This window comes from Triticum aestivum, chromosome 1B, assembly GCF_018294505.1.
Source record: "Triticum aestivum cultivar Chinese Spring chromosome 1B, IWGSC CS RefSeq v2.1, whole genome shotgun sequence".
Classification (NCBI taxonomy): Eukaryota; Viridiplantae; Streptophyta; class Magnoliopsida; order Poales; family Poaceae; genus Triticum; species Triticum aestivum.
Genome location: NC_057795.1, coordinates 371,241,065 through 371,264,566, shown reverse-complemented (window position 1 = coordinate 371,264,566; position 23,502 = coordinate 371,241,065).

Genomic DNA, 23,502 nt, shown 5'->3' with positions numbered 1-23,502 from the left:
GATACTTGAGGTGACAATGGAGTATCTAGGTGACATTAGGGTTTTGGTTGATTTGTGTCTTAAGGTGTTATTCTAGTACGAACTCTTGAATAGATTGATCCGAAAGAATAACTTTGAGGTGGTTTCGTACCCTACCATAATCTCTTCGTTCGTTCTCCGCTATTAGTGTCTTTGGAGTGAATCTTTGTTGCATGTTGAGGGCTTGTTATATGATCTATCTATGTTATTATTATTGAGGGAACTTGCACTAGTGAAAGTATGAACCCTAGGCCTTGTTTCCTATCATTGCAATACCGTTTACGCTCACTTTTATCATTAGTTACCTTTCTGTTTTTATTATTTCAGATTACAAAAACCTATATCTACTATCTATTTTGCACTTGTATCTTCATCTCTTCGCCAAACTAGTGCACCTATACAATTTGCCATTGTATTGGGTGTGTTGGGGACACAAGAGACTCTTTGTTATTTGGTTGCAGGGTTGTTTGAGAGAGACCATCTTGATCCTACGCCTCCTACGGATTGATAAATCTTAGGTCATCCACTTGAGGGAAATTTACTACTGTCCTACAAACCTGTGCATTTGCAGGCCCAACAACGTCTACAAGAAGAAGGTTGTGTAGTAGACATCAATCTTCGTAGGAATTTTTTTGAAATTACTACGTTCCCCAACATGATCATGTATATAGGGATCACGTTCACAACAAGTAGATCGAAATGATTCTGCATCTACTACTATTACTCCACACATCGACCGACTCTTGCGTGCATCTAGAGTATTACGTTCATAAGAACAGAGTAACACATGAAGAAAGATGACATGATGTAGAGGGATAAACTCATGCAATATGATATAAACCCCATCTTTCTATCCTCGATGGCAACATTACAATACGTGCCTTGCTGCCCCTGCTGTCACTGGGAAAGATTGCCGCAAGATTGAACCCAAAGGTAAGCACTTCTCCCATTGCAAGAAAGATCAACCTAGTAGGCCAAACCAAACTGATAATTCGAAGAGACTTGTAAAGATAACTCAATCACACATAAAAGAATCCAGAGGAGATTCAAATATTTCTCATAGATAAACTTGATCATAAACCCACAATTCATCGGATCTCGACAAACACACCGCAAAAAGAGTTACATCGAATAGATCTCTAAGAAGATCGAGGAGAACTTTTTATTGATATTCAAAGAGAGAGAAGAAGCCATCTAGCTAATAACTATGGACCCGAAGGTCTGTGGTAACTACTAGGAAAAGGGCTATAGATGGGATGGACACTAATGGCGCACCTGTCAGGTGGTGCGCCATTAGTATATACTAATGGCGCACCATGTTCTGGTGTGCCATTAGTGTGGAAGACACTAATGGCGCACCAGCCACAAGGTGCGCCACTAGTAACATTTTTTTTTATTTTTCCAAACATTCTAATGGCGCACCGTGGCACAGTGCGCCAATGGCGCACTGTGCCACGGTGCGCCATTAGAATATATACTTTTTTTATTTTTTTGCAAAACTTCTAATGGCGCCCCAGAAGTAGGTGCGCCATTAGTAACCAGGGTCGACCCCGCGCTCCACCGGCCGCCGCCGCCGACCCCCCGCACCCTCCCCCACTCCACCGTCGTCGACGTCCCACCGCACCCTCCCCCGCTCCACCGGCCGCCGCCGCCGACCCCTGGCCCGCACCCTCCCCCACTCCAGCGCCGCCGCAGACCCCCGCATCCTCCCCCACTCCACCGCCGCCGACGTCCCACCGCACCCTCCCCCGCTCCACTGGCCGCTGCCGCCGACCCCCGGTCCACACCCTCCCCCACTCCACCGCCACCGCCGACCCCCCGCACCCTCCCCCACTCCACCGCCACCGACGTCCCACCGCACCCTTCCCCACTCCACCGACCGCCGCCGCCGACCCCCGACCCGCATGCTCCCCCACTCCACCGCCGCCAACGACCACCCACACCCTCCCCTACTCCACCGCCGCCGACGTCCCACCGCACCCTCCCCCGCTCCATCGGCCGCCGCCGCCGACCCCCGGCCCGCACCCTCCCCCACTCCACCACCGCCGACAACCACCCGCACCCTCTCCCCCGCACCCTCCCCGGCCCGCTCCACCGTCACAAATGAATGCAACTAAAATTGCTAAAAAAAACAAATTTGATTATATTTTCAAATAACAAATTTGATGATATTTTGAAATAATAAATTTGATGATATTTTTTCATATTCATAAAAAATTTCAAATAACAAATTTGATGATATTTTTAAAAAAATCATTACTATTTTTATAAAAAAATATTACTGTTATGATTTAAACAAGTTCGAACATATTTAAACAAAAATAAATATCAAATAGCATTTTAAATGCATAAATACAAAAAATGGGAAGCTTGGGAATCGAACCCAGGACCTCTTGGTGTGTGTGCTGCGTGCTGACCAGTCGGGCTAGTGGGCTTGTTCTGATGGAGTGGGGGTTATGTGTAATATAACCTGACCTGTCGGCCTACTAAATTCTAATGGCGCACCGGGGTGGGGTGCGCCATTAGAATGGTTGTACTTATGGCGCACTAGGGGTGCGGTGCGCCATTAGATTCCTCCCCCCAGTTCACCTGTTCCCCTTGCACTGTTGCCTCCCTCCCTCCCTCGCCAGATCCACTCGACCCAACCGTACGCCGCCGCCCCCTTGCTCCGCCCCCTCCGTCCGCCGCGCCTGCACGCCGTCGGTGACCCCGCCGCAGCTGTGTTCTTGCGCTGCCCCGCCGCCGCCGCCCCGACCCCCGCGGGACTCCACCCCCGCAGCCCCCACGCCCTCCGAACGGGATCGGTCGAGCATGCGCCACCCGCTCCTCTCCTCTGCTCCTCCCTCCAATGAGCGAGGGCCTCCTCCGGCCCCTGCAGCAGCCGGCGAGCGCGGCCCCGACGCACCCACCCTACCTGCCCCTGTCGTCCTTCGCCACCGGCCCCTGCTCTCCTTCGACCGTGGCGAGCAAGGACCCGGACGAGCTCAGACCCCGACCCTGACCCCTTCGCCGACCCCGACCCCAACCCCTCCGGCGACCAGGTACCTCTCCTCCTTCCTCCTTCCTCTCTCTCTCTCTCCACCATTCCCCATTCCTTCCAACCGATGCTCCAAACTGAATGTATTGGCAGTGTGTTAACTGAATTTTCGCACTGCATTTTTGTAACTAGGGTTTATCTTGGGTAGACCAGGAGATGTCTAGGGACAATATTTTGGCCATATGGTTAACACACTAAATTTTTGTTTTTGTCTTCTGAGATAGCTAACGGTTCATTCCAGTCTTTTGAGATAGCTAACAAAAAGAAGAATACAACAGTGAGGCAAAACCTAGTTACACCAAAACTATACTGGAGTAGTATTTCTTAATGATACAAGTTGATGAATAATGTAGCAACGTGAGTGTATGATGTATTGCCATCCATTCACTGAATTTTTTTGATAGTGTGTTAACTGAATTATTTTGACAGTGTGTTAACTGATTTTTTTGACAGTGTGTTAACTGGCCACTTATCTTCATTTCAAAGCCCAAGTTGCAGCCCTTTAGATTGACAGCTGGACAGAAGGTATCTTCTACTACATTTGGAGTATGGTTCTGGCTCACACTGTAGTTGTAATTCTACTATAAATTTGCACTATAAATCTATTGAAATTATACTGTTAATACATTGCAATTACATGTCTACTTTATTTACCTCCTATTCTATACCTTGTACTAGAAGTCAGCAAAAGAATATCAGTTCTACTCTTCCCCCTAGTAGATCTAGTAGAATAAGAAACTCCCCTTATAATGATGCTTTTCTCTAGAAAAAATGATCCTGGATTTTTTATGGTATTCTTTGTGGTATTAAGATGGAAACCTGGGATATTATTTCTGTTAGGAGATGGTGTTATAGTAAGATGCATATATTGTTATGTTACGCAAATTGTATCATCTTGCCACTTAAGTCAGCCTTCCCTTTAAGCAGAAAATTTAGTTAGGAGCTACTGTTAGTAGCTACTGTCAAAAACTTGAGCTACTGTCAAAAAATTCAGTTATGGCATCTAGAATTATGTCAGTTTTGTTTTGTAATTAGAAGACCAAAGTGTGAGGAATTCTGTCCAAACTGTAGTTTTCAGTATTCTGTCCAAACTGAAAACTGTTAAAAAGCATGATGTTTCTTGGATTTCTGTAATGATGATGATGATGGAACACATGGTCTTGGATTTCTGTAATGATGATGGAACATTATAAAGCATTGTACTCCAGTGTGTATGAAGGATACAAAAAATTTAGCAACTTCTCTGATTTTATAAAGTTGTTCTTATATGGGTGAAACTTCACTTGTTTTTAGGCTAGTGCAGGGTGTTGCTTTATTGTGATGCCTCTGAATTACTTGTGATCACATTGAGAAAGACTTGCAAAGATGATGATCATCTTTTACAGAAAAAATTTCTGTAAACACGTCAGTAACTTTGCTAGTTTGCTGGGTTTTTCCTCCGACCATTGTGTCGTGATGAATTTGCAGGTACCCCGAGAGGCCCTTGAGTTTGCCGGAATGTCGATTAACTTCCATTCCGGCAAATTCGGGTACTCCATATTGTTGGGGAACGTTGCCGAAAATAAATTTTTTCCTACGGTTTCACTAAGATCCATCTATGAGTTCATCTAAGCAACGAGTCATGGGAGAGAGATTGCATCTACATACCACTTGTAGATCGCGTGCGGAAGCGTTCAAGAGAATGGTGATGATGGAGTCGTACTCGTCGTGATTCAAATCACCGATGACCAAGTGCTGAACGGACAGCACCTCCGCGTTCAACACACGTACGGAGCGGATGACATCTCCTCCTTCTTGATCCAGCAAGGGGGAAGGAGAGGTTGAGGAAGAAGGCTCCAGCAGCAGCACGACGGCGTGATGATGGTGGAGAGGCAGTACTCCGACAGGGCTTCGCCAAGCACTCAACGGAGGAGGAGAGGTGTTGGGGAGGGGAGGGGCTGCGCCTTGGATCAGGTGTTCAGCCCTCCCCTCGCCCCTCTATTTATAGGGGAAGGGGGAAGGGGGGCCGGCCCCCTCTAGATGAGATCTAGAGGGGGGCGGCGGCCAGGGAGGGGGGCTTGCCCCCACTAGGGTTCCCCCAACCCCTAGGCGCATGGGCCCAAGGGGGGGGGCGCCCAGCCCTCCAGGGGCTGGTTCCCTGCCCCTTGCGGCCCATGAGGCCCTCCAAGAGGGGTGGCCCCTCCCGGTGGACCCCCGGAACCCCTCCGGTGGCCCTGGTACAATACCGATATGCCCCCGAAACTTTCCGGTGTCCGTATGACAACTTCCCATATATAAATCTTCACCTCCGGACCATTCCGGAACTCCTCGTGATGTCCGCGATCTCATTCGGGACTCCGAACAACATTCGGTAATCACATACAAGTCTTCCTAATAACCCTAGTGTCACCGAACCTTAAGTGTGTAGACCCTATGGGTTCGAGAGACGCGCAGACATGACCGAGACGGCTCTCCGTCAATAGCCAATAGCGGGATCTGGATACCCATGGTGGCTCCCACATGCTCCTCGATGATGTCATCGGATGAACCACGATGTCAAGGATTCAATCAACCCCGTATGCAATTCCCGTTGTCAATCGATACGTTACATGCCCGAGACTCGATCGTCAGTATCCCAATACCTCGTTCAGTCTCGTTACCGGCAAGTCACTTTACTCGTACCGTAATGCATGATCCCGTGACCAAACACTTGGTCACTTTGAGCTCATTATGATGATGCATTATCGAGTGGGCCCAGAGATACCTCTCGGTCATACGGAGTGAAAAATCCCAGTCTCGATCCATGTCAACCCAACAGACACTTTCGGACATACCTGTAGTGCACCTTTATAGTCACCCAGTTACGTTGTGACGTTTGGTACACCCAACGCTCTCCTACGGTATCCGGGAGTTACACAATCTCATGGTCTAAGGAAGAGATACTTGACATTGGAAAAGCTCTAGCTAAATGAACTACACGATCTTGTGCTATGCTTAGGAATGGGTCTTGTCCATCACATCATTCTCCTAATGATGTGATCCCATTGTCAACGACATCCAATGTCCATAGTCAGGAAACCATGACTATCTGTTGACCAACGAGCTAGTCAACTAGAGGCTTACTAGGGACGTATTGTCGTCTATGTATTCACACGTGTATTACGATTTCCGGATAATACAATTATAGCATGAATAAAACACAATTATCATGAACAAGGAAATATAATAATAATGCTTTTATTATTGCCTCTAGGGCATATTTCCAACAGTCTCCCACTTGCACTAGAGTCAATAATCTAGTTACATTGTGATGAATCGAACACCCATAGAGTTCTGGTGTTGATCATGTTTTGCTCGCGAGAAAGGTTTAGTCAACGTATCTGCGACATTCAGATCCATATGTACTTTGCAAATATCTATGTCTCCATCTTGAACATTTTCACGGATGGAGTTGAAGCGACGCTTGATGTGCCTGGTCTTCTTGTGAAACCTGGCCTCCTTGGCAAGGGCAATAGCTCCAGTGTTGTCACGGAAGAGTTTGATCGGCCCCGACGCATTGGGTATGACTCCTAGGTCGGTGATGAACTCCTTCACCCAAATTGCTTCATGCGCTGCCTCTGAGGCTGCCATGTACTCCGCTTCACATGTAGATCCCGCCATGATGCTCTGCTTGCAGCTGCACCAGCTTACTGCTCCACCATTCAACATATACACATATCTGGTTTGTGACTTAGAGTCATCCAGATCTGTGTCGAAGCTAGCGTCGACGTAACCCTTTACGACGAGCTCTTTGTCACCTCCATAAACGAGAAACATGTCCTTTGTCCTTTTTAGGTACTTCAGGATATTCTTGACCGCTGTCCAGTGTTCCTTGCCGGGATTACTTTGGTACCTACCTACCAAACTTACAGCAAGGTTTACATCAGGTCTGGTACACAGCATGGCATACATAATAGATCCTATGGCTGAGGCATAGGGGATGACGCTCGTCTCTTCTTTCTCTTTTGCCGTGGTCAGGCATTGAGCCGAGCTCAATCTCACACCTTGTAGTACAGGCAAGAACCCTTTCTTGGACTGATCCATTTTGAACTTCTTCAAAATCTTATCAAGGTATGTGCTTTGTGAAAGACCTATGAGGCGTCTCGATCTATCCCTATAGATCTTGATGCCTAATATATATGCAGGTTCTCCAAGGTCCTTCATTGAAAAACACTTATTCAAGTAGGCCTTAATGCTGTCCAAGAATTCTATATCATTTCCCATCAAAAGTATGTCATCTACATATAATATGAGAAATGGTACAGAGCTCCCACTCACTTTCTTGTAAACACAGGCTTCTCCATAAGTCTACATAAACCCAAACGCTTTGATCATCTCATCAAAGTGAATGTTCCAACTCCGAGATGCTTGCACCATCCCATAAATGGATCGCTGGAGCTTGCACAATTTGTTAGCATTCTTAGGATCGACTAAACCTTCCGGCTGCATCATATACAGCTCTTCCTTAAGATAACCGTTAAGGAATGCCGTTTTGACTTCCATCTGCCATATCTCATAATCATAGTATGCGGCAATTGCTAACATGATTCGAATGGACTTAAGCTTCACTACGGGAGAGAAAGTCTCATCATAGTCAATCCCTTGAACTTGCCGATAACCCTTAGCGACAAGTCGAGCTTTATAGATGGTGACATTACCATCAGCGTCCGTCTTCTTCTTAAAGATCCATTTGTTTTCTATCGCTCGCCGATCATCGGGCAAGTCAGACAAAGTCCATACTTTGTTTTCAGACATGGATTCTATCTTGGATTGCATGGCTTCTAGCCATTTGTTCGAATCTGGGCCCGCCATCGCTTCTTCATAGTTCGAAGGTTCACCGTTGTCTAACAACATGATTTCCAGGACAGGGTTGCCATACCACTCTGGTGTGGAACGTGTCCTTGTGGACCTACGAAGTTCAGTAGAAACTTGATCAGAAGTACCTTGATCATCATCATTAATTTCCTCTCCAGTCGGTGTAGGCACCATAGGAACGTTTTCCTGAGCTACACTACTTTTCGGTTCAAGAGGTAGTACTTCATCGAGTTCTACTTTCCTCCCACTTACTCCTTTCGAGAGAAACTCTTTTTCCAGAAAGGATCCGTTCTTGGCAACAAAGATCTTTCCCTCGGATCTTTGGTAGAAGGTATACCCAATGGTTTCCTTAGGGTATCCTATGAAGACGCATTTTTCCGACTTGGGTTCGAGCTTTTCAGGTTGAAGTTTCTTGACATAAGCATCGCATCCCCAAACTTTTAGAAACGATAGCTTAGGTTTCTTCCCAAACCATAGTTCATACGGTGTCGTCTCAACGGATTTAGACGGTGCCCTATTTAAAGTGAATGTAGCTCTCCCTAGAGCGTATCCCCAAAATGATAGCGGTAAATCGGTAAGATACATCATAGACCGCACCATATCCAATAGAGTGCGATTACGACGTTCGGACACACCGTTACGCTGAGGTGTTCCAGGCGGCGTGAGTTGTGAAACGATTCCACATTTTCTTAAGTGTGTACCAAATTCGTGACTTAAATATTCTCCTCCATGATCCGATCGTAAGAATTTTCTCTTTCGGTCACGTTGATTCTCTACTTCATTCTAAAATTCCTTGAACTTTTCAAAGGTCTCAGACTTGTGTTTCATCAAGTAGACATACCCATATCTACTCAAGTCATCAGTGAGAGTGAGAACATAACGATATCCTCCGCGAGCCTCAATGCTCATTGGACCACACACATCAGTATGTATGATTTCCAATAAGTTGGTTGCTCGCTCCATTACTCCAGAGAACGGGGTCTTGGTCATTTTGCCCATGAGGCATGGTTCGCATGTGTCAAATGATTCAAAATCTAGAGACTCTAAAAGTCCATCAGCATGGAGCTTCTTCATGCACTTGACACCAATGTGACCAAGGCGGCAGTGCCACAAGTATGTGGGACTATCGTTATCAACTTTACATCTTTTGGTATTCACACTATGAATATGTGTAACGTTACGTTTGAGGTTCATTAAGAATAAACCATTGACCATCGGGGCATGACCATAAAACATATCTCTCATATAAATAGAATAACCATTATTCTCGTATTTAAATGAGTATCCATCTCGTATCAAACGAGATCCAGATACAATGTTCATGCTCAAACTTGGCACTAAATAACAATTATTGAGGTTTAAAACTAATCCCGTAGGTAAATGTAGAGGTAGCGTGCCGACGGCGATCACATCGACCTTGGAACCATTCCCGACGCGCATCGTCACCTCGTCCTTCGCCAGTCTCCGCTTATTCCGCAGCTCCTGCTGTGAGTTACAAATGTGAGCAAAGCACCGGTATCAAAGACCCAGGAGTTACTACGAGTACTGGTAAGGTACACATCAATTACATGTATATCAAATATACCTTTAGTGTTGCCGGCCTTCTTGTCTGCTAAGTACTTGGGGCAATTCCGCTTCCAGTGACCCTTCCCCTTGCAATAAAAGCACTCAGTCTCAGGCTTGGGTCCATTCTTTGACTTCTTCCCGGCAACTGGCTTACCGGGCGCGGCAACATCTTTGCCGTCCTTCTTGAAGTTCTTCTTACCCTTGCCCTTCTTGAACTTAGTGGTCTTATTGACCATCAACACTTGATATTCTTTCTTGATTTCAACCTCTGCTGACTGCAGCATTGAGAATACTTCCGGAATGGTCTTTACCATCCCCTACATATTGTAATTCAACACAAAGCTCTTGTAGCTCGGTGGGAGCGACTGAAGTATTCTGTCAATGACCGCCTCTTCCGGGAGGTTGATCTCCAACTGGGACAGGCGGTTGTGCAACGCAGACATTTTGAGTATGTGCTCACTGACAGAACTGTTTTCCTCCATCTTACAACTATAGAACTTGTCGGAGACTTCATATCTCTCGACCCGGGCATGATCTTGGAAAACCATTTTCAGCTCCTCGAACATCTCATATGCTTTGTGCTTCTCAAAACGCTTTTGGAGCCCCGGTTCTAAGCTATAAAGCATGCCGCACTGAACGAGGGAGTAATCGTCAGCACATGATTGCCAAGTGTTCATAACGTCTTGGTTCTCTGGGATGGGTGCTTCACCTAGCGGTGCATCTAGGACATAATCTTTCTTGGCTGCTATGAGAATGATCCTCAAGTTCCGGACCCAGTCCGAATAGTTGTTGCCATCATCTTTCAGCTTGGTTTTCTCTAGGAACGCGTTGAAGTTCATGTTGACATGAGCGTTGGCCTTTTGATCTACAAGACATATTTTGTAAAAGTTTTAGACGAAGTTCATGATAATTAAGTTCATCTAATCAAATTATTTAATGAACTCCCACTCAGATTAGACATCCCTCTAGTCATCTAAGTGTTACATGATCCGAGTCGACTATGCCGTGTCCGATCATCACGTGAGACGGACTAGTCATCATCGGTGAACATCTCCATGTTGATCGTATCTTACATACGACTCATGTTCGACCTTTTGGTCTCTGTGTTCCGAGGCCATGTCTGTACATGCCAGGCTCGTCAAGTTAAGCCTAAGTGTTCTGCATGTGTAAATCTGTCTTACACCCATTGTATGTGAACGTAAGGATCTATCACACCCGATCATCACGTGGTGCTTCGAAACGAAAAACTTTAGCAACGGTGCACAGTTACGGGGAACACTTTCTTGAAATTATTATAAGGGATCATCTTATTTACTACCGCCGCTCTAAGTAAACAAGATGCATAAAACATAATAAACATCACATGCAATTATATAGTAGTGACATGATATGGCCAATATCATATAGCTCCTTCGATCTCCATCTTCGGGGCTCCATGATCATCTTCGCCACCGGCATGACACCATGATTTCCATCATCATGATCTCCATCATTGTGTCTTCATGAAGTTGTCACGCCAACGACTACTTCTACTTCTATGGCTAACGCGTTTAGCAATAAAGTAAAGTAATTCACATGGCATTCTTCAATGACACGCAGGTCATACAAAAAATAAAGACAACTCCTATGTCTCCTGCCGGTTGTCATACTCATCGACATGCAAGTCGTGATTCCTATTACAAGAACAAGATCTCATACATCACAATATATCATTCATCATCCATCACAACTTCTGGCCATATCACATCACATGACAATTGCTGCAAAAACAAGTTAGACGTCCTCTAATTGTTGTTGCATCTTTTACGTGGCTGCAATTGGGTTCTAGCAAGAACGTTTTCTTACCTACGAATAACCACAACATGATTTTGTCAACTTCTATTTACCCTTCATAAGGACCCTTTTCATCTAATCCGCTCCAACTAAAGTAGGAGAGACAGACACCCGCTAGCCACCTTGTGCAACTAGTGCATGTTAGTCGGTGGAACCTGTCTCACGTAAGCGTACGTGTAAGGTCGGTCCAGGCCGCTTCATCCCATGATACCGCTGAAGCAAGAAAAAGACTAGTAGCGGCAAGCAAGTTGACAAGATCTACGCCCACAACAAAATTGTGTTCTACTCGTGCAATAGAGAACTACGCATAGACCTAGCTCATGATGCCACTGTTGGGGAGGTTGCAGAAAATAAAAAAATTCCTACGGTTTCACCAAGATCCATCTATGAGTTCATCTAAGCAATGAGTCATGGGAGAGAGATCGCATCTACATACCACTTGTAGATCGCGTGTGGAAGCGTTCAAGAGAACGGTGATGATGGAGTCGTACTCGCCGTGATTCAAATCACCGATGACCAAGTGCTGAACGGACAGCACCTCCGCGTTCAACACACGTACGGAGTGGATGACGTCTCCTCCTCTTGATCATGCAAGGGGGAAGGAGAGGTTGAGGAAGAAGGCTCCAGCAGCAGCACAACGGCGTGATGATGGTGGAGAGGCAGTACTCTGACAGGGCTTCGCCAAGCACTCAACGGAGGAGGAGAGGTGTTGGGGAGGGGAGGGGCTGCGCCTTGGATCAGGTGTTCAGCCCTCCCCTCGCCCCTCTATTTATAGGGGAAAGGGGAAGGGGGGCCGGCCCCCTCTAGATGAGATCTAGAGGGGGGCGGCGGCCAGGGAGGGGGGCTTGCCCCCCAAGCAAGGGGGGCGCCCCCACTAGGGTTCCCCCCCAAACGCTAGGCGCATGGGCCCAAGGGGGGGGCGTGCCCAGCCCTCCAGGGGCTGGTTCCCTGCCCCTTGCGGCCCATGAGGCCCTCCGAGAGGGGTGGCCCCTCCCTGTGGACCCCCGGAACCCCTCCGGTGGCCCCGGTACAATACCGATATGCCCCCGAAACTTTTCAGTGTCTGTATGACAACTTCCCATATATAAGTCTTCACCTCCGGACCATTCTGGAACTCCTCGTGACGTCCAGGATCTCATCCGGGACTCCGAACAACATTCGGTAATCACATACAAGTCTACCTAATAACCCTAGCGTCACCGAACCTTACGTGTGTAGACCCTACGGGTTCGGGAGACACGCAGACATGACCGAGACGGCTCTCTGGTCAATATCCAATAGCGGGATCTGGATACCCATGTTGGCTCCCACATGCTCCTCGATGATGTCATCGGATGAACCATGATGTCGAGGATTCAATCAACCCCGTATGCAATTCCCTTTGTCAATCGGTACATTACATGCCCGAGACTCGATCGTCGGTATCCCAATACCTCGTTCAATCTCATTACCGGCAAGTCACTTTACTCGTACCGTAATGCATGATCCCATGACCAAACACTTGGTCACTTTGAGCTCATTATGATGATGCATTACCGAGTGGGCCCAGAGATACCTCTCCGTCATACGGAGTGACAAATCCCAGTCTTGATCCGTGTCAACCCAACAAACACTTTCGGAGATACCTGTAGTTTACCTTTATAGTCACCCAGTTACGTTGTGACGTTTGGTACACCCAAAGCTCTCCTACGGTATCCGGGAGTTACATGATCTCATGGTCTAAGGAAGAGATACTTGACATTGGAAAAGCTCTAGCAAAACGAACTACACGATCTTGTGCTATGCTTAGGAATGGGTCTTTTCCATCACATCATTCTCCTAATGATGTGATTCCATTGTCAACGACATCTAATGTCCATAGTCAGGAAACCATGACTATCTGTTGACCAACGAGCTAGTCAACTAGAGGCTTACTAGGGACGTATTGTGGTCTATGTATTCACACATGTACTACGATTTCCGGATAATACAATTATAGCATGAATAAAAGACAATTATCATGAACAAGGAAATATAATAATAATGCTTTTATTATTGCCTCCAGAGCATATTTCCAACACATATGTCCTATTTTCAACAAAGGTCATGCTGAAATTTTCTGTGAATTTTAGCATGACTTTGCTAAAAATTGGATATATAGGGTACTTGCTACTAATGCATGGGCCGGGGGTATCTTAGTACTTAGTTCAGTAGGATCAACTGCCCCTTTATTCTTGTTGCATTAAACCATAGGTGGCAATAGAGCCAAGTGATTAGTGCCAAGTGATTAGGCCCAACCTAGGGTGCCTCGGCATCGATAAACCCTAAATGATGAAAACTTAACTTAGCATTTAGCTTTTAGGATGCCTCGGCATCGACAAACCCTAAATGATAAAAGCTTAGCTTTTAGGATGCCTCGGTGTCGACAAACCCTAAATGATGAGACCATGATCTTGTTCCTTGAAAACAACCAACTTTTTGACCAAACTTTTTTCCTATTTAGAGAGAAACATGGCCCACAGCGATGAGGCTGGCGGTTTGGGTGGCAAGCAATTCTGGGAGCTGTCCCAGTAGATGGAGGAACAACCTCACCGCTATGAGGACACCGCGGAAGACACCAATCCTGACTACACAACCCCTAGTGGCGTCGGGGATGACACCACTGATGGTGTCGCCGAGGATGCCACCACTGATGATGGCGGCGCACGCACAGATGGCAGCCAACCGAAGAAGCAAAGGAAGGACCGGTGCCCGAATGCGCTCCGCACCCTCAAGGAGGAATTTACTCAAGTGGACTTCGACGGGCATCCAACGGAGCCCAACCATATAGTCAAGGGGTACTCGGTTCAGGTCGAGTGCATTCTTCGGAGCACCGTCTCGATCAACACCGAGAACCTTAGGCATAAGGACCGAGGGAATTTGCACAACCTCCTCTTCATGAAGCTGCACGAACGATACAAGTTCCCTGCCGAATTTGAAAACACACACCTCTCAGGGAATAAAGTGAACAGTGCCGCCCTCACAAGGATGAGCACGACCCTGTGTACTTGGAGAAGTGCGGTGAAGAGAATGATTGATAAAGGTGATAGTTATGAGAAGATCAAGGCGAAAAATCCTTCGATCAGCGAAGATGACTAGAAGGAGTTCAAGATCAAGTGGGAGAGCAGTGCAACCTCCGAATCAAGTCAGTGGGGGAAAGAAATGCAGGAGTTGAACTTAGGGTAACACAAACTCGGTCCTGGCAGTTACAGAGTGGCGGAGCCTATATGGGACAAGGAGGACGCGGAGCGTGCCGAGCAAGGCCTACCGCCCCGCTTCAAGAAATACAGCGGTGACAAGCAGACCAGGAACTTTGTCAGGGCCCGGTACAAGGAGGACCCGAAACAAAGGAGCTTACCACGGATCCGAAGACCAGGGCGCTTGAGCTTGTTCTGGCGAAGGAGACTGAAAGCAGTAGCGCGGGGTCGTCTTAGAGCACCCCTGCTTGGGACAACACTCTAAATAGGGTGTTGAACGTAATGAAAAACAAGGATAAGCTCAGTAAGTCGACGTCAGCAGGTCGTGTGGCCGGCAAAGCCTTGTCCACAAAATGGTCGTCATACTATACCGCTGGTGGGCGAAAGGAGAAAAAGACCAGCTTGGAAATCCAATTGCGCGAGGTTGAAGAACTCAAGGCACAAGTGGCGCGGATTCCGGAGATTATCCAAGAGCAAGTGCAAGTACAACTGGGGACGACGCTCTACGGCATTATGCCTACCTTGATTCATGGGCTGACGACGTGGATTGCGGGTGGCCAACAGGGGCCGCCCCCGATTCCCAGCTTCATGGCCAGCAACTCGCACAACGCGCAGGCGGCGCCATTGGTGTCTCCGGCGGCGCCATTGGTGTCATCGGCAGCGGCGGTATTGGTGTCTCCGGCGCCGGCACGGGCATTGGAGCTTAATGCACCCGGGTGTACGCCGGCCGGCACCTCGCCAGCAAGTGGCCCCTCTGTCAGTTGCACGCCCGCCGTTGGCGGAGCCTTGACATTAGCCGGGATCGACACCATCAACATGGTAAATCATTAAGCCTCTCGGCCGAGGACTTCATCTCCTTTTGCCTTTGACTGGGCATCCCTGACGCCCTATATGTTTTCGCAGGGCGCCGCCAACGTTCCGTGCACTCTCCTGCACTTCGTGAACGACGAGTTGGTCGATGTCGCTAAGGGCAATATCGTTCAACCGGGCAACCCCGTGTTCCGCGGTAAACCGATGCCACCCACCATGTATAGGGTTCAACTGGTTCGGGTGCTGCCAGGCTGCAACGAGTTGTTACCTCCGATTCAATCCGCCGGGGCCGACGAAGAAGATCTGATGACCCTCAGCGCCTGCCTAAGCTGGCCCCTGCTTTGGCCGAACAGCCAGATTCATTTGGGGGCGGGGGACACCACCTCACAGACAAGACCGGACATGGCAAGAATGCCGCAATGCTACCGGACATGCTGGACATCCCTATGGCACAGGATCCGGACATGCATATGGCACAGGATACGGACGACGACGACAACGACGACGGTACATTTACCAACGTCGATAAGTACTTTGCCGAACATGGGTACGATGACGAGTTTGGCGGGCCTCCTTCTCAAGAACCCAACCAAGACGATCACGATCTAGCCGGTACGGTGGAGAAATCCAATTGCAACAGGCGTCGTCTGGCGTTCAGTTCTCAGGAGACGCCTCCAGCTCCCGCCTTCACCGAGCCTCACATAGCTGAGGTGCGAAATATTATCAGCCCCAACACGCTCAAGAAGGCGGTCTGTGAGCAGAACTCGGTCCCATTACAGCAGATCAAGAAGAAGGGATGGAAACGAAAGACTGCCAAGGGTGTCGGTGCGAGCCAGCCGGCACCGAGTACGATCCATGCTTAGGACGGGCCACCTTCACCTCAGGATATCTCGAGGAGGGTGCATGTGGCGGGTAGGGCGATGCTACCGACAAATATGCTCAATGCTGCAACCGGTACTATGCGGAGTTTGCATGACAGCGTTCTATCTTTGGAGAAGCGACGTCTCTCCCAGAAAGATGTGGCATACCCGGTTTTCGTGGCCAAGGTGCCAAAGGGCAAGGGCTTTGTGGATGGCGCCATCGGGGGTACGATCGTCCTGCGGTTTGATGACATCTTTGCTATGTTTAATCTTCATCCGCTGCACTACACCTTCGTTCAGCTGTTTTCGCTGAGTATGGAGATGCGGATCATTCGAGACAAGACCCCAGACATCGTGATAGTCGACCCCTTCTACATGCGTGCCAAGATCTTGGGCAGCGCTGGGGACCGGCAAGTCACAAGTTCACACCTCGAAGGCTTCATTCTGGCAAACCCAGATAATGGTAACTTCCTCGTGCCTTACTTTCCCGAGTAAGTCATCCCCTCACCACCCCGTAACATATGATTTCTTAGATTTCGATCGTTTTTTCTAACATTCTGTGTTCTGTGCAGTGACACACATTGCACACTCATCCTCTTAAGCCGAAATATTCCACGGCCACATATTTCGTCCCGGACCGTGACTCCAAGAGAGACTACACAAATATCAAGAAAGTTCTTGATGATGCTCTCCCCGGCTGCGCCGCATCTGGAGGCACCTTTAAGAGGCCAATTCGTAGGTACGGCAAGCACGTGTTCACCCACCATACGACGTTCCCCTGCGTCAAGCAGCCGCCTGGCAGTCAGAAGGATGCCTACTACGCCCTCCATCACATGAGGGCGATTGTATGGGACCATAATCACCTTCTGCTACCAAATAATGTCAAAGATTGGGCCACAAGCTTGGCAGCAATCCAGGACGCGGACCTCCGACAAGAATTCTTTCGCATCCGGTCGGAGTTTGCAGAAATCATCCATCAAGGTGTCCATCGTACCTCGGGGCAGTTCTACCTCAGAGAGCAACCGTCTAACAGTGAGATAGACACAACACTTCAAATGCAGGCTGACAACGCCCGCGACTTCATGACCATCATGAAAGACGGCGGCTTCATCCACGCTCCGGTCCCATGAGTCGAGTCGAAAGTAGTGATGCTATTTGTAGTTCTGAAACATCGATTAGCTCATGTTGTAATTAAACTTTAATGAACTTGTATGTCTCTTTGGTTTGGACAGTCGTTCAACTTAGATGTAATAGATGCTATTTATTAGTAGGACCATGAATTGTGCTATTAATGTCTTGCTTTTCTCTTCCGATCCTTTTGTTGCATACTTATATATTGCTTATGTATTGTCTGTTGTCTGGCTTGTGCATAGAGATGTCGTCGTATGTCGTGTACAAGGATAAGGTTCCCGGAGTCTACGACGACTGGGAGGAGTGTCGGAGACAGGTTCACCGTTTCAGGGGTAACAGTTACAAAGGGTACATCACTAGGGCGGAGGCGGAATCTAGATAGGCCCGCTATCTAGCGGGAGAGAGGAGGGAGCGTTGGAGGAACCGGGTGAAGAACAGTTTCATCGCGATGATACTCATCGTGATGACTGAAGCTCTCTTCTATGTGATGGTAGTTTACATGATCGATATCGACTTGTAATGTGAAGACAAACTCGCTACTCGCGGTCTCCGAGACTTGTAATGTTTTATCTTTGTTCGGTCTTTTGTATTCGGAGACTAATATGATGAATTGTATTCGGAGACTTACCTTCTATTGTATTCGATGAATCTGCTGTTGCTGTGTGGTGCTGTCTATATTCTGTCAAATAATATATTTTGTAACCTGTGAAAAAATCAGAAAAAAACAAAAAAAACTAATATTAATACTAATGGCGCACCACACAAGACACTAATGGCGCACTGTAATAATCACACTAATGGCGCATCATCCACTGGTGCGCCATTAGAAAGCCAAAGCACATGGGTACATATGGCCCCCTGGGAGGAATTCTAATGGCGCACCATAGGCAATTCTAATGGCGCACTTCTTGGTGCACCATTAGAACACCAGATACTAATGGCGCACCAGTTGTGCGCCATTAGAATTTAATTCTAATGGCGTGATGCTAGTGGCGCACCAGTAGTGCGCCATTAGTAGGCAAAACTGGTGCGCCACTAGCATGCCTTTTCCTAGTAGTGGGTAAACTACTCACAACTCATCAGAGAGGCCTTGGAGATGATGTAGAGGCCCTCCATGGCCGATTCCCCCTCCGGCGGAGTGCCGCCGAAGGCTCCAAGATGGGACCTCGCGGATACAGAAGGTTGCGGTGGTGGAATTAGGTTTTCGTGGTGCTCTCCGATATTTTCAGGGTACAGGAGTATATATAGGCGAAGAAAGTACGTCGGTGGAGCAACATGGGGCCCACGAGGGTGGGGGGCGCGCCCACCCCCAGGGAGCGCACCGGGCACCCTCGTGGCCGCCTCGTTTGTATCTTGACATCCACTCCAAATCTCCTGGTTTGCGTTTGTTCCGAAAAGATAACTCCTGAAGGTTTCATTCGGTTTGGACTCCATTTGATATTCCTTTTCTTCGAAAGACTGAAATAGGCAAAAAACCAGCAATTCGGGCTGGGCCCCCGGTTAGTAGGTTAGTCCCAAAAATGATATAAAAGTGTAAAGTAAAGCCCATAAACATCCAAAACGGGTAATATAATAGCATGGAACAATCAAAAATTATAGATATGTTGGAGACGTATCACATGGCTTCAGGCCATTTGTTGGAATCTGGGCCCGCCATCACTTGTTCATAGTTCGAAGGTTCACCGTTGTCTAACAACATGATTTCGAGGACAGGGTTGCCATACCACTCTGGTGTGGAACATTCCCTTGTGGGCCTACAAAGTTCAGTAGCAACTTGACCCAAAGTTCCTTGATCATCATCATTAACTTCCTCTCTAGTCGATGCAGGCACCATAGAAACATTTTCTTGAGCTGCGCTACTTTCCGGTTCAAGAGGCAGTACTTCATCAAGTTCTACTTTCCTCCCAGTTACTTCTTTCGAGAGAAACTCTTTCTCCAGAAAGGATCCGTTCTTGGCAACAAACATCTTGCCTTCGGGTCTGAGGTAGAAGGTATACCCAATGGTTTCCTTAGGGTATCCTATGAAGATGCATTTTTCCGACTTGGGTTCGAGCTTTTCAGGTTGAAGTTTCTTGACATAAGCATCGCATCCCCAAAATTTTAGAAATGACAGCATAGATTTCTTCCCAAACCATAAATCATATGGTGTCGGCTCAACGGATTTAGATGGTGCCCTATCTAAAGTGAATGTGGCTGTCTCTAAAGCATAACCCCAAAACGATAACGGTAAATTGGTAAGAGATATCATAGATCGCACCATATCCAATAGAGTGCGATTACGATGTTCGGACACACCATTATGCTGACATGTTGCAGGCGGCATGAGTTGTGAATCAATTCCACATTTCCTTAAGTGTGCACGAAACTCGTGACTCAAATATTCTCCTCCATGATCTGAACGTAAGAACTTTATTTTCCGGTCACGTTGATTGTCTACCTCACTCTGAATTCCTTGAACTTTTCAAAGGTCTCAGACTTGTGTTTCATCAAGTAAACATACCCATATATACTTAACTCATCAGTGAGGGTGAGAACATAACGATAGCCAGCGCTAGCTTCAACGCTCATTCGACCGCACACATCAGTTTGTATTATTTCCAACAAGTTGGTTGCTCGCTCCATTGTTTCGCAGAACGGAGTCTTGGTCATCTTTCCCATGAGGCATGGTTCGCACGTGTCAAATGATTCATAATCAAGAGACTCCAAAAGTCCATCTGCATGGAGCTTCTTCATGCGTTTGACACCAATATGAACAAGGCGGCAGTGCCACAAGTATGTGGGACTATCATTATTAACCTTAGATCTTTTGGTATTCACACTATGAATATGTGTAACATCACATTTGAGATTCAATAAGAATAAACCATTGACCAGCGGGGCATGACCATATAACATATCTCTCAAATAAATAGAACAACCATTATTCTCGGATTTAAATGAGTAGCCATCTCGCATTAAACGAGATCCAGATACAATGTTCATGCTCAAAGCTGGCACTAAATAACAATTATTGAGGTTCAAAACTAATCCCATAGGTAACTATAGAGGTAGCGTGCCGACGGCGATCACATCGACCTTGGAACCATTCCCGACGCGCATCGTCACCTCATCCTTCGCCAGTCTCCGCTTATTCTGCAGCTCCTATTTTGAGTTACAAATATGGGCAACCACACCGGTATCAAATACCCAGGAGCTACTACGAGTACTGGTAAGGTACACATCAATAACATGCATATCACATATACCTTTGGTGTTGTCGGCCTTCTTGTCCGCTAAGTACTTGGGGAAGTTCCACTTCCAGTGACCATTTCCCTTGCAATAAAAGCACTGAGTCTCGGGCTTGGGTCCATTGTTTGGCTTCTTCCCGGTAACTGATTTACCAGGCGCGGCAACTCCCTTGCCGTCCTTCTTGAAGTTCTTTTTACCCTTGCCTTTCTTGAAATTAGTGGTCTTATTCACCATCAACACTTGATGGTCCTTTTTGATTTCCACCTCCACTGATTTCAGCATTGAATATAACTCAGGAATGGACTTATCCATCCCCTGCATATTGTAGTTCATCACAAAGCTCTTTTAGCTAGGTGGGAGCGACTGGAGGATCCTGTCAATGACCGAGTCATCTAGGAGATTAACTCCCAACTGAGAAAAACCGTTGTGTAACCCGGACATAGTGAGTATATGCTCACTTACAGAACTGTTTCCCTCCATCTTACAACTATAGGACTTGTCGGAGACTTCATATCTCTCAACCCGGGCATGAGCTTGGAAAACCATTTTCAACTCTTGGAATATTCTCATATGCTCTGTGCTGCTCAAAACGCTTTTGGAGCCCCTGTTCCAAGCTATAAAGCATGCCACACTGAGCTAGGGAGTAATCATCACTACGCGACTGCCAGGCATTCATAACGTCTTGAGTTGCTGGGAAAATGGTTGCTCCACCTAGCGGTGCTTCTAGGACATATGCTTTCTTGGCACCTACGAGGATGATCCTCATGTTCCGGACCCAGTTCGTATAGTTGCTACCATTGTCTTTCAGCTTGGTTTTCTCTAGGAACGCGTTGAAGTTGAGGGCAACATTAGCGTGGGCCATTTGATCTACAAGACATATTGGCAAAGATATTTTAGACTATGTTCATGATAATTAAGTTCATCTAATCAAATTATTTAATGAACTCCCACTCAGATAGACATCCCTCTAGTCATCTAAGTGATACATGATCCGAGTCAACTAGGCCGTGTCCGATCATCACGTGACACAGACTAGTCATCATCGATGAACATCTTCATGTTGATCGTATCTACTATACGACTCATGTTCGACCTTTCGGTCTCTTGTGTTCCGAGGCCACGTCTGTACATGCTAGGCTCGTCAAGTCAACCTAAGTGTTTTGCATGTGTAAATCTGGCTTACACCCATTGTATGCGAACGTTAGAATCTATCACACCCGATCATCATGTGGTTCTTCGAAACAACAAACTTTCGCAATGGTGCACAGTTAGGGGGAACACTTTCTTGAAAAAAAATAGTCAGGGATTATCTTATTTATGCTATTGTTGTTCTAAGCAAATAAGATGTAAACATGACAAACATCATAGGCAAATCATAAAGTGACATGATATGGCCAATATCATCTTGCGCCTTTGATCTTCATCTTTGAGGCGCGGCATGATCACCTTCGTCACCGGCATGACACCATGATCTCCATCATCGTGTCTTCATGAAGTTGTCTCGCCAACTGTTACTTCTACTACTATGGCTAATGGTTAGCAATAAAGTGAAGTAATTACATGGCGTTTTTCAAAGATACGCAGGTCATACAATAAATAAAGACAACACCTATGGCTCCTGCTGGTTGTCATACTCATTGACATGCAAGTCGTGATTCCTATTACAAGAACATGATCAATCTCATACATCACATATATCATTCATCACATTCTTTTGGCCATATCACATCACATAGCATATCCTGCAAACACAATTTAGACGTCCTCAAATTGTTGTTGCATGTTTTACGTGGCTGCTATGGGTTTCTAGCAAGAACGTTTCTTATCTACGAAAAAGCCACAATGGTGATGTGCCAATTGCTATTTACCCTTCATAAGGACCCTTTTCATCGAATCTGATCCAACTAAAGCGGGAGAGACAGACACCCGCTAGCCACCTTATTCAACAAGTGCATGTCAGTCGGCGAAACCTGTCTCACATAAGCGTACGTGTAAGGTCGGTTCGAGCCGCTTCATCCCACAATACCATCGAAACAAGATAGGACTACTAACGGTAAGCAAATTGAACAAACCAACGCCCACAACTACTTGTGTTCTACTCGTGCATAGAATTTACGCATAGACCTAGCTCATGATGCATTGTTGGGGAACGTAGCAATAATTCAAAAAAATTCTACGTATCACCAAGATCAACCTAGGACATTCTAGCAACAAGAGAGAGAGAGATGATGTGCATCTTCATACCTTTGAAGATCGCTAAGCGGAAGCATTACTAGAATGCGGATGAGGGAGTCGTATTCGCGGCGATTCAAATCGCAGAAGATCCGATTTAATGCCGAACGGACGCTGCCTCCATGTTCAACACACGTACAGCCCGAGGACGTCTTCTCCTTCTTGATCCAGCAAGGGGAGAGGAGAAGTTGAGGGAGAGCTCTGGCAGCATGACGACGTGGTGGTGGAGCTTGCAGTTCTCCGGCAGGGCTTCGCCAAGCACCACGGAGGAGGAGGAGGTGTTGGGGAGGGAGAGGGCTGCACCAGGGGAAGGGTGCGGAAGCCCTCCCACCTCCCCTCTATTTATAGGGGCAAGGGAGAGGGGGGACGGCCCCCTCTAGATGGATCTAGAGGGGAGGGCGGCGGCCAAGGCGGAAGGCTTGCCCCCCAAGCCAAGGGGGGCGCCCCCTTTAGGGTTCCCCCCCCCCCCCCCAACCCTAGGCGCATGGGCCCTAGGGGGGGTTGGCGCCCAGCCCACTTAGTGGCTGGTTCCCCTCCATATTCAGCCCATAGGGCCCTCCGGAGCAGGTGGAACCTCCTGGTGGACCCCCGGAACCCTTTCGGTGGTCCCGGTACAATACCGATAAACCCCCGAACACTTCTGGTGACCGAATAAGGACTTCCCATATATAAATCTTTGTCTCTGGATCATTCCAGAACTCCTCGTGATGGCCAGGATCTCATCTGGGACTCCGACCAA